Source organism: Drosophila pseudoobscura, unplaced genomic scaffold (assembly GCF_009870125.1).
Source record: "Drosophila pseudoobscura strain MV-25-SWS-2005 unplaced genomic scaffold, UCI_Dpse_MV25 Unplacedtig00000848, whole genome shotgun sequence".
Lineage (NCBI taxonomy): Eukaryota > Metazoa > Arthropoda > Insecta > Diptera > Drosophilidae > Drosophila > Drosophila pseudoobscura.
This window is the reverse complement of record NW_022881729.1, coordinates 112,479-129,531: the sequence shown is the minus strand read 5'-3', so window position 1 is coordinate 129,531 and position 17,053 is coordinate 112,479. Positions and strand designations below refer to the sequence as shown.

The 17,053-nt window shown below is 41.9% G+C and overlaps 3 non-coding genes across 3 annotated transcripts; all 3 read left to right on the top strand.

Annotated features, from left to right (window-relative positions):
• Positions 1-9,829: 9,829 nt before the first annotated feature.
• Positions 9,830-11,824, top strand: LOC117185534 (small subunit ribosomal RNA). The gene has a single exon (XR_004471049.1). It is a non-coding gene; the product is annotated as a small subunit ribosomal RNA (ribosomal RNA).
• A 599-nt stretch (positions 11,825-12,423) lies between these two features.
• LOC117185520 (5.8S ribosomal RNA) lies at positions 12,424-12,602 on the top strand. Its single transcript, XR_004471035.1, has one exon. It is a non-coding gene; the product is annotated as a 5.8S ribosomal RNA (ribosomal RNA).
• A 417-nt stretch (positions 12,603-13,019) lies between these two features.
• On the top strand, positions 13,020-16,988 carry LOC117185545 (large subunit ribosomal RNA). The gene has a single exon (XR_004471060.1). It is a non-coding gene; the product is annotated as a large subunit ribosomal RNA (ribosomal RNA).
• The last annotated feature ends 65 nt before the right edge of the window (positions 16,989-17,053 follow it).

Genomic DNA, 17,053 nt, shown 5'->3' with positions numbered 1-17,053 from the left:
CGAGACCCATAGATCGGAAGACGTGTTAGATACACCTCGCCCCTCACCAAGGGGGATTGTATGCCCGACCAGGATACTTTCAATTGGTACCAGAAGAGTCGCTATGTACATAGCTATAGCTTCTTTTTAGGGGCGTTAACTGGCGCATTGTACCAGGTTCCTGCGTATGTAGCGGTGGTGCGTGATGGCGTGATATATGTAAATATATCGCACTAATCGAGGCTAAGCTGCAGATAAACATTAGACGCCGTGGTTGAAATCCCTCCCTGAGGAACCGCCACGTAAAATAAAGCTGAGAGATCAGATTCATTCTGTCCCTATCTACTGTTGCTTTTTGACTGCCATTCGAAGCAGACGTGTTTTTCAAGCGGTCCGCTATACCGTCGTTCGAAGAAAGTAAAAAGTGATTTTTCCAAGTGGAAAATACATCAAAATTGCCGCGAGATCACGCGCTGTTCGTGAGTGAAATCGGGAGTTAATTTGGTGAAAGAACAAGGCAGATATTTGCAAATTAATATTTGCAGAATAAACGCTAAAAACAGCCACGTGCGGAACCCTAGTTCGTACAACAGGTGCGAATAGTTCGACAACAAGTCGGAATAGTTCGACAGCACGTTCGAGTTCGAAGCTTTGGTTCGAAGCTTTGGCTCGAGTTCGAAGCGTTCGGTTCGTGTCTCTGCTGAGACGTTGGTTCGAGTCTCCACTAAGTGCCGATTAGTTGAGTCACGCCAATAGAGGTAGCCACAACTCGCCGGGCTATGGAAATAGAGACGGAGGCCGACGCCAGCGACACTAGCGTGGCTAGTGTAGGGGCGAGCTCGTCGTCGAGCGTTCCCGCCCGCAGGCGGGGTCGGCCGAAGTCCTCAGCCGTCAAACAGGGAGCCAAAAAGATCGGGCTTGGGATTGGGCTAGCTGGAGAGCGGCCGATCCCAGCCGAGAGATCGCCGCCAACGTCGCTCCCCTTTGAGCAGGCTCCATCCACCTCTGCCGCTGCCGCTGCCGCTGCCACCACCGCTGCCAGTACTTCTGCCGCCGCTGCCACCACCGCTGCCGCCACCGCTGCCGCCACCGCTGCCACCACCGCTGCCACCACCGCTGCCACCACCGCTGCCACATGCCCGGCAACTGCCATTGTCGCGGCAGGTTACTCGGCCATCATCGCAGAAATGTCTGCAATAAGGATGGCGGTGAGCGAGGCTGTCCTGAAGGGGCTGATGCCGCCCGAAGCCTCAATGGAAATCCTCGTCGCGACCAACCGGTACGACGAGTTGGTCATGGCCCTGGCTGGGGAAAAGGTGCGCCTGGAGGAGAGGGCAAGGATGCCGCCTCCACCGAGACCCGCTGCTGCTGCCCACACGGGCACCAATGCCGTCACAGCCGCTGCGTATGCGACAGCCTTCCCAGGCCTGCCCGCACCGAGCGCCGTCGCTGCACCGATCCCAAAGCCTAGGGATACCTGGTCTGCTCTAATAAAGAGCAAAAACCCGGAGGAGACCAGCAAGGAGCTAGTGGAGCGTGTCAAGAAGACCGTGGTGCCGACTCTTGGAGTCCGCGTCCACGAGGTTCGCGAGCTGAAGAGCGGAGGAGCGATTATTCGCACCCCTTCAGTGAGCGAACTGAGGAAGGTAGGTGGCCAGCAGCAAATTCACCGAAGCAGGATTGGAGGTGAAGAAGAGGCCGGAGACCAAGCCTCAGGTCGTGGTGTATGACGTGGACACGTCCATAACACCGGAAGAGTTCATGGAGGAGCTCTTCACAAAGAACCTGGAGGAGACCATGACAGCCGCGGAGTTCAAAAAGTCGGTTCACCTGGGCAGTAAACCCTGGTCGGTCACCGACTGGCGCCACGATCAACGTGACGCTAGAGGTCGACGCAAAGGCACAGGAGGCGTTGCGCGAATGCGTATACATTAAGTGGTTTAGATGCCGCTGCCGCTCCTTGGTCAGAACATACGCCTGCCACAGATGTGCAGGCTTCGACCACAAGGTGTCGCAATGTCGCCTAAAGGAGAACGTGTGCCACCGGTGTGGACAGAACGGCCACAACGTTGCACGGTGTCCCAACCCCGTGGACTGCCGCAACTGCCGCTTCAAGGGGTACCCTGCAGCACATTCCATGCTGTCAGCGGCGTGCCCGATCTACGGAGCGGTACTGGCGAGGGTGCAAGCTAGACATTAATGTTTAGCTTCATCCAAGCTAATTGTGGCCGTGGCCGAGCGGCTGTGATGGAACTCGGAGCCATCATGCGCAGCTCTGGCCGTCAGTTCGCACTGGTCCAGGAGCCGTACGTCGATGGAGCAGGGCGGATTACCGGCCTTCCTTCTGGAATGCGAGTTTTCCAGGACCGCCGAGGAAAAGCTGCTATCATCGTCGACGAACCGGACGCCATCTGCATGCCAATGGAGACCCTTACCACGGATTTTGGAGTATGCGTCAGAGTTACGGGAAGATTCGGCTCAATCTTCCTATGCTCCGTGTACTGCCAATTCGACACCGACTTGGCGCCGTACCTCAGGTACTTAGATGCGGTGCTGCTGCTGGGCAGCCGCACTCCTGTCATCTTTGGGCTCGACGCGAACGCAGTATCCCCAGCGTGGTTTAGCAAGCTCTCCGGACACAATCGGGGGCAAGCTAACTATGCACGGGGTGAGCTGCTGTCTGAGTGGATAACCGAGATGAGAGCCGGCGTGCTCAATGAAGCCAGTCGGGTGTTTACATTCGATAACCGTAGAGGCCAAAGCGATATCGATGTGACAATCGTCAACCAAGCTGCGACTATGTGGGCCACATACGATTGGGAAGTGAAGGAATGGGACACCAGCGATCACAACATGATCCATGTTGTGGTGACGACTGACCCGAACGACACAGTTGAGCCCATTGCTCCTGTGCCGTCATGGAAGCTTTCCAATGCGCGCTGGCGATTGTTCGAGGAGGAAGTGGTAAGGGAGATTGCCGAATTACCGGAAGACATCGCCGAATCGCCGTTGGACAACCAAGTGTCTGCACTGCGCTCTGTAGTGCACAGTGTGTGCGACAGAGTGCTGCGACGCAGCACACCGAGAGCCGCGAGAAAAGTAGTTTGGTGGACTGCCGAACTACACTCCAAACGCCGAGAGGTCAGGAGACTGAGGCGAAGGCTCCAGGACGCTCGTCGGCATGAGACCGACGCAGCAGAGGAACTTGTGCTCGCGTTGAGGATCTCCTCAGCGCAGTACAAGAAGCTCATCCTGAGATCGAAGGAAGACAACTGGCGACGCTTCGTGGGAGAGAACAGAGATGATCCATGGGGGCACGTCTACAGGATTTGCCGAGGCCGCAAAAAGAGCACGGAGATTGGATGCCTTCGAACGGATGGTAGGCTGGTCGCAACATGGCGCGACTGTGCGGGTGTGCTCCTTCGCAACTTCTTTCCTGTTGCGGAGACGAATGCACACATTGCCATCCCGATCGAGGCTCCACCGGCCCTCGAAGCTTTCGAGGTTGATGCATGCGTCGCCAGGTTGAAGAGCAGACGCTCTCCTGGCATGGACGGCATCACAGGTGCCATTTGCAAGGCATTGTGGCGTGCCATCCCTCAGCACATGACAGCGATGTATTCCCGCTGCCTGGAGACAGGGTATTTCCCAACGGAATGGAAGCATCCCAGGGTGGTTCCACTCCTGAAGGGACCCGATAAGGACCGGACCGATCCTACCTCATATCGGGGTATCTGTCTGTTGCCAGTGCTGGGCAAAGTGCTTGAGGGCATCATGGTGAATCGTCTGAAGGACACCATTCCGGATGGCTGCAGATGGCAATTTGGCTTTCGCCAAGGACGTTGTGTGGAGGATGCTTGGAAACACGTCGTGAGTACTGTTTCGGCCAGCCGGTCGAAATACGTGCTCGGAGTCTTCGTGGATTTCAAGGGAGCCTTCGACAACGTTGAGTGGAATGCTGCACTACGCCGCCTCCTTGAGCTGGGATGCCGAGAAGCAAGCTTGTGGCGAAGTTTCTTCTCCGGCCGGAGTGCGAGCATCGTCAGTAGGCATGGAGTAGCCACTGTTCCGGTGACAAGAGGTTGCCCGCAGGGGTCCATAAGTGGTCCGTTTATATGGAACATCTTAATGGACGTGTTGCTCCAGCGCTTAGAGCCCCTTGGTGCGCTCAGCGCGTATGCTGACGACTTGCTCCTCCTCATCGAAGGGAATGCCCGATCAGAGCTCGAACAAAAAGGAGGTGAGTTAATGTCCATCGTAGGCGCTTGGGGAGTTGAAGTCGGCGTTGCCGTTTCAACTAGCAAGACGGCGATCATGCTGCTCAAAGGCATACTTAGACGGCCGCCAGTGGTACGGTTTGCTGGAGCAAGCCTGCCATATAAGCGCAAGTATCGGTACCTAGGCATCACGGTCGGCGAGCGGTTGAGTTTTCTCCCGCACATCACGGGCTTGCGTGATAAGCTGACCGGAGTCGTAGGGGCATTGTCGCGCGTACTGCGGGTCGACTGGGGACTCAGTCCCCGCGCAAAGCGGACAATATATGCCGGACTCATGGTGCCCTGTGCACTATTTGGTGCCTCGGTTTGGTCTGTCGTGACGACGACGCAAGTGGTTGCCAGGAGGCATCTGCTTGCGTGCCAAAGGATCGTCCTGATTGGATGCCTACCGGTATGCCGAACAGTGTCCACCATGGCACTGCAAGTACTAGCTGGAGCCCCCCCGTTTGATCTGGCTGCCAGACGCCTGGCAATCAGCTTCAAGCTAAAGCGTGACTACCCGCTGGAGGAGAGCGATTGGCTGTACGGCGAAGATTTGGCAAATCTTAGCTGGAAGCAGAAGATGGCGCGACTAGACGAAGACCTGTTGTGCGAGTGGCAACGCAGATGGGATGATGGTGACTCCCCAGGACGGGTGACGCACCGCTTCATCCCGAACGCAGGCTTCGTCTACAGCGAACGAAGGTTTGGCTTCACGCTGCGCGCTGGGTTCCTGCTGACGGGCCACGGATCGCTCAATGCATTTCTGCATGGAAGAAGCCTTAGCGACACGCCAGCATGTCTATGCGGCGCAGAACGCGAGGATTGGCAGCACTTCCTATGTGCTTGTCCCCTCTATACAGACTTGCGAGACCTCGATGGACTTGGAGTGCAGTACACGGATGGCGACTGGACCTTCTCCGATGTGACGGCTTCTCAGGAGAGAATGCGGACTCTCGACAGGTTCGCCGGACTGGCGTTCTCCAGGCGACAGCAGCTGCTGAATGCGCAAGCGGCGCACGGGCTGGGTGGATTCCCTATCCAGGCCGGTCGGGGCTAAAAGGGAGGATCGAGCTGAGTCCTTAAGATCGGTACCACGGGTTGTGCAGTTCCAAGGCTGCACATTGAGGTCGGCCCCCTAGTGGGAGTATCGTGGTGGCTGTGGTTGATACCCAAACGTTACGCGGGGAGAGCCGCTAGGCTCCTCGTGGAGTTGCGCTCTCAACCGGGTGCCGAGACCCATAGATCGGAAGACGTGTTAGATACACCTCGCCCCTCACCAAGGGGGATTGTATGCCCGACCAGGATACTTTCAATTGGTACCAGAAGAGTCGCTATGTACATAGCTATAGCTTCTTTTTAGGGGCGCTAACTGGCGCATTGTACCAGGTTCCTGCGTATGTAGCGGTGGTGCGTGATGGCGTGATATATGTAAATATATCGCACTAATCGAGGCTAAGCTGCAGATAAACATTAGACGCCGTGGTTGAAATCCCTCCCTGAGGAACCGCCACGTAAAATAAAGCTGAGAGATCAGATTCATTCTGTCCCTATCTACTATCTAGCGAAACCACAGCCAAGGGAACGGGCTTGGAATAATTAGCGGGGAAAGAAGACCCTTTTGAGCTTGACTCTAATCTGGCAGTGTAAGGAGACATAAGAGGTGTAGCATAAGTGGGAGATATTAGATTTCGGTTTGGTATCGACAATGAAATACCACTACTCTTATTGTTTCCTTACTTACTTGATTAAATGGAACGTGTATCATTTCCTAGCCATTATACGGATATATTTATTATATCTTATGGTATTGGGTTTTGATGCAAGCTTCTTGATCAAAGTATCACGAGTTTGTTATATAATCGCAAACAAATTCTTTAATGAGAAAATGCATTTATGTATTTTCAATTTGAAAATTTGGTATAACTCCAATTACTCAGGTATGATCCAATTCAAGGACATTGCCAGGTAGGGAGTTTGACTGGGGCGGTACATCTCTCAAATAATAACGGAGGTGTCCCAAGGCCAGCTCAGTGCGGACAGAAACCACACATAGAGCAAAAGGGCAAATGCTGACTTGATCTCGGTGTTCAGTACACACAGGGACAGCAAAAGCTCGGCCTATCGATCCTTTTGGTTTAAAGAGTTTTTAACAAGAGGTGTCAGAAAAGTTACCATAGGGATAACTGGCTTGTGGCGGCCAAGCGTTCATAGCGACGTCGCTTTTTGATCCTTCGATGTCGGCTCTTCCTATCATTGTGAAGCAAAATTCACCAAGCGTTGGATTGTTCACCCATGCAAGGGAACGTGAGCTGGGTTTAGACCGTCGTGAGACAGGTTAGTTTTACCCTACTAATGACAAAACGTTGTTGCGACAGCATTCCTGCGTAGTACGAGAGGAACCGCAGGTACGGACCAATGGCACAATACTTGTTCGAGCGAACAGTGGTATGACGCTACGTCCGTTGGATTATGCCTGAACGCCTCTAAGGTCGTATCCGTGCTGGACTGCAATGATAAATAAGGGGCAATTTGCATTGTATGGCTTCTAAACCATTAAAAGTTTATAATTTATTTTATAAACGACAATGGATGTGATGCCAATGTAATTTGTAACATAGTAAATTGGGAGGATCATCGATCACCTGATGCCGCGCTAGTTGCATATAAAAACATTATTTAATACAATGACAAAGCCTAGAATCAATTGTAAACGACTTTTGTAACAGGCAAGGTGTTGTAAGTGGTTGAGCAGCTGCCATACTGCGATCCACTGAAGCTTATCCTTTGCTTGATGATTCGATATATATAATTTATTCTTTATATATGAAAATTATTTTTATATATTTATATGAATATATACCTATAAATGGTAATATATATTTATATATAGATATATATTAAAAAGAATATATTTTATATAAATATGGATAAATTATTTATCCTATATAAATTACGTTGGCTTGAATATGAATATAATGTTATATTATAAGTTTGTTATACTTAATTACATATGAAATGATACTTATAAAAATTTTATTATGTGAACACACGAAACATAGTGTATATGCATATGTGCAAATGTGAATGTATATATGAAATAATATGAATGCAAAAAGCATGGAGTGATCGTATATGGAACTTGGAAGTATTTCTAATATTGGAATTTAATGATATGTGATATGAATGCAAGAATTAAATAGTTTGGTATATAAAATGTGATAATATTATTGGGTATGTGAAATGTTTCCCATATCCTAAAAATTATAACATGAGCATGATTTGATTATGAATACAGAAAATATAAAGATATATTTTATATACATATGTACAAATATATGTATATTTGGAGTGGTCGTTTGTGGAACTTGGCAGTATTTCTAATATTGGAATTCAATGATATGTGATATAAATGCAAGAATTAAATAGTTTTGTATATAAAATGACAATATTATGGATATGGGGAAACATTCACCATATCCTTAAAATTATAACATGAGCATGATTTGATTTTGAATAGAGAAAATATAATGATATATTTTATATACATATTTACAAAAATATATGTATATTTTTGACATTGTGTTATAATGAATAAAAATAACAAATAACGCCGAGGTGTGCTATAAAATATCAATATTAGGTTTTATATGGATATGGATATGGATATGGATATGGATATGGATATGGGAATGTTTCTCATATATAATATAACATTATAACATAATCATAATGCGATTATAAATATAGAAAATATAAAAATGTATTTAATATAAATAGATATATTACGTGTATATGTGAAATTAAAGCAAAGATACCAGCTGATATGATATTTTTCATGTAAATGAATGATGAATGTAATAAAAATAATTAATTTAATTTCATATGATATGGGGAACATACTAAGTCGGCAATGTCTGTTTATTTTATATGCGTATATATATTTTTCTTAATATATATGAATAATTTTGAAGTGATAGTATAGTATTTTGTATTAAAATACGAAAAGAAACTATTTTTAAAAGGTACTCTCAAGTAAAAATACCCGATTTGCGGAAAGCGTGGCAGAAAACCTATATAGGGAGTGGTAGTCTCGTGCATGGTATATTTCATATGAAAATTTTATAATGAAAAATTATTAATTTATTTCATATGATATGGGGAATATACTTAGCCGGCAATGTCTGTGTATTTTATATGAATATATATATATTTCTTAATATATATGAATAATTTTGAAGTGATAGTATTGTATTTTTTATTAAAATACGAAAAGAAACTATTGTTAAGAGGCACTCTCAAGTAAAAATACCCGATTTGCGGAAAGCGTGGCAGAAAACCTATATAGGGAGTGGTAGTCTCGTGCATGGTATATTTCATATGAAAATTTTATAATGAAAAATTATTAATTTATTTCATATGATATGGGGAATATACTTAGCCGGCAATGTCTGTGTATTTTATATGAATATATATATATTTCTTAATATATATGAATAATTTTGAAGTGATAGTATTGTATTTTTTATTAAAATACGAAAAGAAACTATTGTTAAGAGGCACTCTCAAGTAAAAATACCCGATTTGCGGAAAGCGTGGCAGAAAACCTATATAGGGAGTGGTAGTCTCGTGCATGGTATATTTCATATGAAAATTTTATAATGAAAAATTATTAATTTATTTCATATGATATGGGGAATATACTTAGCCGACAATGTCTGTGTATTTTATATGAATATATATATATTTCTTAATATATATGAATAATTTTGAAGTGATAGTATTGTATTTTTTATTAAAATACGAAAAGAAACTATTGTTAAGAGGCACTCTAAAGCAAAAATACCCGATTTGCGGAAAGCGTGGCAGAAAACCTATACATGATGGACAGTTGATGTCCATCGGTATTGTATACAATATTTGGTACAGTATTGTATATAATATTATTATATGTTGTCATTATACTCAAAGTAGTGTTTAATAGGAGATATTTGTTTTCAAATTGATCTTAATAAAGATAATATAGTGAAACTAACCAAGATATATACTATTTAGTATATATCATTTCTGTTTCGAATTATTATCGTGAATTTTTGGAAATGGTCTTATATGATTAAATATTGTATGAGTGCCATTTCAACAATGTACCAGCATATAATCAAAGCGATTTATATGCAAATTCAAATATTGCCAAAATATATAAATTCCATTCCACATGAACTCATGTGTTTGGTTTTATTTAATGTATATCACAAAAAACGCATACGAAATTGGATAAATTTTAAATTTGTTGTCAAAATACATAGTTTAAACACAATTAATATTGGTTTAAGCCTATATACGTGTGATAATATATTAAGTGCAAATAAAAAGATATTTTTGAACGAAAAAAAAATGTATATAATAAAATATATATATTTATATAGAGAAAAATGGCGAATGTGAATGCTATATAAAAATGGCCACAATCGTTTAACAAATTCTCATAAACTGTTGATAAAAAATATTTATTTATTTTTTTTTTTTATTCAAAAGTATTATTGAGTTGTCAAATATTTACATATGTGAGCGTATGCGCACGAAACGAAAACATTATTCTGGTTGATCCTGCCAGTAGTTATATGCTTGTCTCAAAGATTAAGCCATGCATGTCTAAGTACACACGAATTAAAAGTGAAACCGCAAAAGGCTCATTATATCAGTTATGGTTCCTTAGATCGTTAACAGTTACTTGGATAACTGTGGTAATTCTAGAGCTAATACATGCAATTAAAACACGGACCTTATGGGACGTGTGCTTTTATTAGGCTAAAACCAAGCGATCGCAAGATCGTTACATTGGTTGAACTCTAGATAACATGCAGATCGTATGGTCTTGTACCGACGACAGATCTTTCAAATGTCTGCCCTATCAACTTTTGATGGTAGTATCTAGGACTACCATGGTTGCAACGGGTAACGGGGAATCAGGGTTCGATTCCGGAGAGGGAGCCTGAGAAACGGCTACCACATCTAAGGAAGGCAGCAGGCGCGTAAATTACCCACTCCCAGCTCGGGGAGGTAGTGACGAAAAATAACAATACAGGACTCATATCCGAGGCCCTGTAATTGGAATGAGTACACTTTAAATCCTTTAACAAGGACCAATTGGAGGGCAAGTCTGGTGCCAGCAGCCGCGGTAATTCCAGCTCCAATAGCGTATATTAAAGTTGTTGCGGTTAAAACGTTCGTAGTTGAACTTGTGCTTCATACGGGTAGTACAACTTACAATTGTGGTTAGTACTATACCTTTATGTATGTAAGCGTATTACCGGTGGAGTTCTTATATATAATTAAGTACTTGTATTTTTTTATATATTCCTCCTATTTAAAAACCTGCATTAGTGCTCTTCATCGAGTGTTATTGTGGGCCGGTACAATTACTTTGAACAAATTAGAGTGCTTAAAGCAGGCTTCAAATGCCTGAATATTCTGTGCATGGGATAATGAAATAAGACCTCTGTTCTGCTTTCATTGGTTTTCAGATCAAGAGGTAATGATTAATAGAAGCAGTTTGGGGGCATTAGTATTACGACGCGAGAGGTGAAATTCTTGGACCGTCGTAAGACTAACTTAAGCGAAAGCATTTGCCAAAGATGTTTTCATTAATCAAGAACGAAAGTTAGAGGTTCGAAGGCGATCAGATACCGCCCTAGTTCTAACCATAAACGATGCCAGCTAGCAATTGGGTGTAGCTACTTTTATGGCTCTCTCAGTCGCTTCCCGGGAAACCAAAGCTTTTGGGCTCCGGGGGAAGTATGGTTGCAAAGCTGAAACTTAAAGGAATTGACGGAAGGGCACCACCAGGAGTGGAGCCTGCGGCTTAATTTGACTCAACACGGGAAAACTTACCAGGTCCGAACATAAGTGTGTAAGACAGATTGATAGCTCTTTCTCGAATCTATGGGTGGTGGTGCATGGCCGTTCTTAGTTCGTGGAGTGATTTGTCTGGTTAATTCCGATAACGAACGAGACTCAAATATATTAAATAGATATCTTCAGGATTATGGTGTTGAAGCTTATATAGCCTTCATTCATGGTGGCAGTAAAATGTTTATTGTGTTTGAATGTGTTTATATAAGTGGAGCCGTACCTGTTGGTTTGTCCCATTATAAGGACACTAGCTTCTTAAATGGACAAATTGCGTCTAGCAATAATGAGATTGAGCAATAACAGGTCTGTGATGCCCTTAGATGTCCTGGGCTGCACGCGCGCTACAATGAAAGTATCAACGTGTATTTCCTAGACCGAGAGGTCCGGGTAAACCGCTGAACCACTTTCATGCTTGGGATTGTGAACTGAAACTGTTCACATGAACTTGGAATTCCCAGTAAGTGTGAGTCATTAACTCGCATTGATTACGTCCCTGCCCTTTGTACACACCGCCCGTCGCTACTACCGATTGAATTATTTAGTGAGGTCTCCGGACGTGATCACTGTGACGCCTTGCGTGTTACGGTTGTTTCGCAAAAGTTGACCGAACTTGATTATTTAGAGGAAGTAAAAGTCGTAACAAGGTTTCCGTAGGTGAACCTGCGGAAGGATCATTATTGTATGTTTCTACCGTTAACAAAAATATATATATATTGCCAATTTACCAAACAAAATATGTTTTTATAAAATCATAATTGTAAAAAAAATATATTCAGTTGTATATATTATATGTTTATATTAATTAATTATATTGCCAATATACTCATTTAGTAGTAGCTATACATATAACATTGTGTTCTATGTGTGTAGCAATTAATATATAAATACATATTGATGATATTATTACAATAATATTGATTTATAAAATCTGTGTGCATATGTACCATAGTATGCACGCGTTGCGAATATGTATTGTCCATCATAGCTATGGGCATACATTGGTTAATGCAACAGCCTAAAAAGTACAATGTTGTACCTGATTTCAGGTTAATACTTTTATATAAATTGATAATTATCAAACAAGCCAAAATACATATTATATTATTTAACAATATGGTAATATATCGTTTATATAAAACTAAGACATTTCGCAACATTCTTTTAGGATAAAATTAAAATTTATTGAAGGAATTGATATATGCCAGTAAAATGGTGTATTTTTAATTTCTTTCAATAAAGACATATCTGACAAATAAATGAATAAACAAATTTTAATCACTCTAAGCGGTGGATCACTCGGCTCATGGGTCGATGAAGAACGCAGCAAACTGTGCGTCATCGTGTGAACTGCAGGACACATGAACATCGACATTTTGAACGCATATCGCAGTCCATGCTGTTTGGTACTTTAATTAATTTTATAGTGCTGCTTGGACTACATATGGTTGAGGGTTGTAAGACTATGCTAAATAAGTTGTTTAAAAATTTTACGAAATTTTTAAGCATATTGTATATTATTGGATATGTATATATATATATATTCATAATATTGATATTAAATGGAAACGCATTATCTCTCATTGTTGTATATATTTGTGTGAGAAGAACGAAGAAAAATATATATTTTTTTGTCCTTTTTGAATCAAATAATACTGAGGAATGTCTAGCATAAAAAAATAATTAAAGTTTTTTCATCTAGAATTGCCTCTTATTAATGTTTCGAAAGGAAATTTTGTTGTAAATATAAATATTTAATATTCTTCGTGATATTCGTTATAAAATACGAATATTATAATGATTTCATTATGAGAACGCTCTATATATATAATAATATAGTGTAATTATCATTATAAATTTTAATATACGTATATACAACCTCAACTCATATGGGACTACCCCCTGAATTTAAGCATATTAATTAGGGGAGGAAAAGAAACTAACCAGGATTTTCTTAGTAGCGGCGAGCGAAAAGAAATCAGTTCAGCACTAAGTCACTTTGTCTATATGGCAAACGTGAGATGCAGTGTATGGAGCGTCAATATTCTAGTATGAGAAATTAACGATTTAAGTCCTTCTTAAATGAGGCCATTTACCCATAGAGGGTGCCAGGCCCGTATAACGTTAATGATTACTAGATGATGTTTCCAAAGAGTCGTGTTGCTTGATAGTGCAGCACTAAGTGGGTGGTAAACTCCATCTAAAACTAAATATAACCATGAGACCGATAGTAAACAAGTACCGTGAGGGAAAGTTGAAAAGAACTCTGAATAGAGAGTTAAACAGTACGTGAAACTGCTTAGAGGTTAAGCCCGATGAACCTGAATATCCGTTATGGAAAATTCATCATTAAAGTTGTAATATTTTAACAATATTATAATAATAGTGTGCATTTTTTCCATATAAGGACATTGTAATCTATTAGCATATAACAAATTTATCATAAAATATGACTTATAGTTTATTCAAATTATTATGCTTGCATTTTAACATAGAATAAATGTCATTAATTTGATAAAGTGTTGATAAATTAAAATTAATACAGTGCGTTAATTTTTCGAAATTATATAATGGCATAATTATCATTGATTTTTGTGTTTATTATATGCATTTGTATGATTAACAATGCGAAAGATTCAGGATACCTTCGGGACCCGTCTTGAAACACGGACCAAGGAGTCTAACATATGTGCAAGTTATTGGGAGATAAACCTAATAGCGTAATTAACTTGACTAATAATGGGATTAGTTTTTTAACTATTTATAGATAATTAACACAATCCCGGGGCGTTCTATATAGTTATGTATGATAATATTTATATTATTTATGCCTCTAACTGGAACGTACCTTGAGCATATATGCTGTGACCCGAAAGATGGTGAACTATACTTGATCAGGTTGAAGTCAGGGGAAACCCTGATGGAAGACCGAAACAGTTCTGACGTGCAAATCGATTGTCAGAATTGAGTATAGGGGCGAAAGACCAATCGAACCATCTAGTAGCTGGTTCCTTCCGAAGTTTCCCTCAGGATAGCTGGTGCATTTTAATGTTATATAAAATAATCTTATCTGGTAAAGCGAATGATTAGAGGCCTTAGGGTCGAAACGATCTTAACCTATTCTCAAACTTTAAATGGGTAAGAACCTTAACTTTCTTGATATGAAGTTTAAGGTTATGATATAATGTGCCCAGTGGGCCACTTTTGGTAAGCAGAACTGGCGCTGTGGGATGAACCAAACGTAATGTTACGGTGCCCAAATTAACAACTCATGCAGAAACCATGAAAGGCGTTGGTTGCTTAAAACAGCAGGACGGTGATCATGGAAGTCGAAATCCGCTAAGGAGTGTGTAACAACTCACCTGCCGAAGCAACTAGCCCTTAAAATGGATGGCGCTTAAGTTGTATACCTATACATTACCGCTAAAGTAGATGATTTATATTACTTGTGATATAAATTTTGAAACTTTAGTGAGTAGGAAGGTACAATGGTATGCGTAGAAGTGTTTGGCGTAAGCCTTCATGGAGCTGCCATTGGCACAGATCTTGGTGGTAGTAGCAAATAATCGAATGAGACCTTGGAGGACTGAAGTGGAGAAGGGTTTCGTGTGAACAGTGGTTGATCACGAGTTAGTCGGTCCTAAGTTCAAGGCGAAAGCCGAAAATTTTCAAGTAAAAAATCAGTGAGTAATATTGTCAAATCTTTTATGATTTTTAAATACTTGAATAATTTTGAACGAAAGGGAATACGGTTCCAATTCCGTAACCTGTTGAGTATCCGTTTGTTATTAAATATGGGCCTCGTGCTCATCCTGGCAACAGGAACGACCATAAAGAAGCCGTCGAGAGATATCGGAAGAGTTTTCTTTTCTGTTTTATAGCCGTACTACCATGGAAGTCTTTCGCAGAGAGATATGGTAGATGGGCTAGAAGAGCATGACATATACTGTTGTGTCGATATTTTCTCCTCGGACCTTGAAAATTTATGGTGGGGACACGCAAACTTCTCAACAGGCCGTACCAATATCCGCAGCTGGTCTCCAAGGTGAAGAGTCTCTAGTCGATAGAATAATGTAGGTAAGGGAAGTCGGCAAATTAGATCCGTAACTTCGGGATAAGGATTGGCTCTGAAGATTGAGATAGTCGGGCTTGATTGGGAAACAATAACATGGTTTATGTGCTCGTTCTGGGTAAATAGAGTTTCTATCATTTATGGTAGTTACTTGTTCCCCGGATAGTTTAGTTACGTAGCCAATTGTGGAACTTTCTTGCTAAAATTTTTAAGAATACTAATTGGGTTAAACCAGTTAGTTCTTATTAATTATAACGATTATCAATTAACAATCAATTCAGAACTGGCACGGACTTGGGGAATCCGACTGTCTAATTAAAACAAAGCATTGTGATGGCCCTAGCGGGTGTTGACACAATGTGATTTCTGCCCAGTGCTCTGAATGTCAAAGTGAAGAAATTCAAGTAAGCGCGGGTCAACGGCGGGAGTAACTATGACTCTCTTAAGGTAGCCAAATGCCTCGTCATCTAATTAGTGACGCGCATGAATGGATTAACGAGATTCCTACTGCTCCCTATCTACTATCTAGCGAAACCACAGCCAAGGGAACGGGCTTGGAATAATTAGCGGGGAAAGAAGACCCTTTTGAGCTTGACTCTAATCTGGCAGTGCAGTGTAAGGAGACATAAGAGGTGTAGCATAAGTGGGAGATATTAGATTTCGGTTTGGTATCGACAATGAAATACCACTACTCTTATTGTTTCCTTACTTACTTGATTAAATGGAACGTGTATCATTTCCTAGCCATTATACGGATATATTTATTATATCTTATGGTATTGGGTTTTGATGCAAGCTTCTTGATCAAAGTATCACGAGTTTGTTATATAATCGCAAACAAATTCTTTAATGAGAAAATGCATTTATGTATTTTCAATTTGAAAATTTGGTATAACTCCAATTACTCAGGTATGATCCAATTCAAGGACATTGCCAGGTAGGGAGTTTGACTGGGGCGGTACATCTCTCAAATAATAACGGAGGTGTCCCAAGGCCAGCTCAGTGCGGACAGAAACCACACATAGAGCAAAAGGGCAAATGCTGACTTGATCTCGGTGTTCAGTACACACAGGGACAGCAAAAGCTCGGCCTATCGATCCTTTTGGTTTAAAGAGTTTTTAACAAGAGGTGTCAGAAAAGTTACCATAGGGATAACTGGCTTGTGGCGGCCAAGCGTTCATAGCGACGTCGCTTTTTGATCCTTCGATGTCGGCTCTTCCTATCATTGTGAAGCAAAATTCACCAAGCGTTGGATTGTTCACCCATGCAAGGGAACGTGAGCTGGGTTTAGACCGTCGTGAGACAGGTTAGTTTTACCCTACTAATGACAAAACGTTGTTGCGACAGCATTCCTGCGTAGTACGAGAGGAACCGCAGGTACGGACCAATGGCACAATACTTGTTCGAGCGAACAGTGGTATGACGCTACGTCCGTTGGATTATGCCTGAACGCCTCTAAGGTCGTATCCGTGCTGGACTGCAATGATAAATAAGGGGCAATTTGCATTGTATGGCTTCTAAACCATTAAAAGTTTATAATTTATTTTATAAACGACAATGGATGTGATGCCAATGTAATTTGTAACATAGTAAATTGGGAGGATCATCGATCACCTGATGCCGCGCTAGTTGCATATAAAAACATTATTTAATACAATGACAAAGCCTAGAATCAATTGTAAACGACTTTTGTAACAGGCAAGGTGTTGTAAGTGGTTGAGCAGCTGCCATACTGCGATCCACTGAAGCTTATCCTTTGCTTGATGATTCGATATATATAAATTTATTCTTTATATATGAAAATTATTTTTATATATTTATATGAATATATACCTAT